The sequence below is a fragment of the Colobus angolensis genome, unplaced genomic scaffold, assembly GCF_000951035.1.
Source record: "Colobus angolensis palliatus isolate OR3802 unplaced genomic scaffold, Cang.pa_1.0 Scaffold117, whole genome shotgun sequence".
In the NCBI taxonomy this organism is placed as follows: domain Eukaryota; kingdom Metazoa; phylum Chordata; class Mammalia; order Primates; family Cercopithecidae; genus Colobus; species Colobus angolensis.
In genome coordinates, this window is record NW_012112808.1 from 7,388,564 (window position 1) to 7,390,623 (window position 2,060).

A 2,060-nucleotide genomic window follows, 5' to 3' on the forward strand; every position below is an offset into this window, starting at 1 on the left:
AGGAGATACACCTAATGTAAATGACGAGTTGATGGGTGCAGCACACCAACATGGCACATGTATACATAAGTAACAAACCTGCACGTAGTGCACATGTACTCTAGAACTTAAAGTATAAGAATAAATAACTGACTGACATTTTCTTAGTCTTCTAAGAGGTAGAATACACATGTGGCTTCAAGTCCCCCACCTCACTACCAGCTGCTTCCAACCCAACAATGGTTTCTACATAGAAACTCTGGGCCACCCACCCCGCTTACAGTGTGCTGAAATGTATCTGTTTAACTGTCCACTGACACATAACGCAAATGTTACCAAATGGTGATTCTGAAATTTTCTTATGCCTCCAAAACATAGTTTATTTTCCATTCTCTGACAACCAGCCAATCCCCTAGGCATTACCACCCCACCGTAGGGAGCCAACTGAAGCCCAAGCTGTGTTCATCTCTGGATTGAGACATCCCTGGACACGAGTGACAAGTGATGGGGCTGACCTTACGGTAAGTCAACACTTCCTTGGGACCGAGACCTCAGACTATCACAATAGGAAAAGAGAGAGAATCTCCTTGGATTGGTGCAGAGCAAACATGGCTGTGGTTTTTGACCAGTGCAGGCTGCCCGGAAGTAGCAGTGCCCTGTGCACTGGCAGGATGTGGTGCTCTTCCCCCTCTCTGCCACGGGCAGATCCAGTCCATGCTACACTGTCTCTCCTGTGCCCTCACAGCAGCCTCCCAGTCCTTCTTCCCATTTCCATTTGTCCTTCTTACAATCCGCTCTTCCACCCTGAGTCAGAGTATTCTCCCAAATCCTAAACTGATCCAGCTTGCCCTTTGGATTAAAACTTTTCAGGGTTGGACATGGTGGCTCATGCCTGTAATCCCAGCACTTTGGGAGGCCAAGGTGGGAGAACTCCTTGAGGTCAGGAGTTCAAGACCAGTCTGGCCAACATGGTGAAACTCAATCTCTACTAAAAATACAAAAATTAGCCAGGTGTGATGGCGGGTGCCCGTAATCCCAGCTACTCAGGAGGCTGAGGCAGGAGAATTGCTTGAATCTGGGAGGCGGAGGTTGCAGTGAGCTGAGATTATGCCACTGCACTCCAGCCTGGGCAACAGAGTGAGACTTCATCTCAAAAAACAAACAGTTGCAGTGACAGTGTGGTGCTGACCCTCTGGGGGAGGGAGGACTGGCAGAGGGAAGGGGTTGGCAATGGAAGTAATGGGATTAGTGTGGAGTACAGGTATAAGAAAGATAGGTGTGGCCAGAACGCTGAGGGTCTTGAGTGACTGTGAAGAGACTGAGTCGACAACGAGGAGCTACTGAAAGTTTTGACTGGGGGCCTGACTGAATCATAGAGGAATTGTGCTAAGTTAATCTGGTGGTTTTGTGCAGATAGGTTGCAAGGTAGAAGGACTGAATTTAGAAAGAGGAGGTGGAAGTGAGTGAGATCTGGAGGAATTTTCCACAGGACTGATGGATGGAGGCAGCAAGAGACAAGTCAAATGTAATTTCCAGCCTTCTTACCAGGAGATGGTCATGTCAGTTGCTGAAATCAGACAGTTGTGGTGGCACGTGTTTTGAAGGTGAAGGTAGTGAGAGTGTTTTGACATGTTGAACTTGATGTTCTAAAAGAATATTTTCAATGTTATAAACCATTTAATATATGTATGAATATATTTATATGAAAATGTATACATACCTATATTTACACACATAAAACATTAGAAATTATTACTGTTATTTTACAGAGGTACCTAGTAGAAAGAATAGCAATATGATACTTAATAGTGTGAAAACTCTCCTTCAAATTGTTCATTTTTTGTTTCTCTTTCTGTTTTTCTCTTAACTAATGTGGTTAAATTGATGCAATACATTAGAGCCTCGTGGTCATCTAAAGTTTTCTCTTGGTGCAGTTAGAATTTCCTTTGGTGCCCAGCCACACTCAACGATTCGTGTTAGTTTGGAATATTATTGAAATTGGAAGCAAGGGGTAGTGCCCCTGGGCCATTCAGGAGGTGCCACTGAGGCTGTCATTTTTGCCAAAGAAAAGAAGGCAAAGC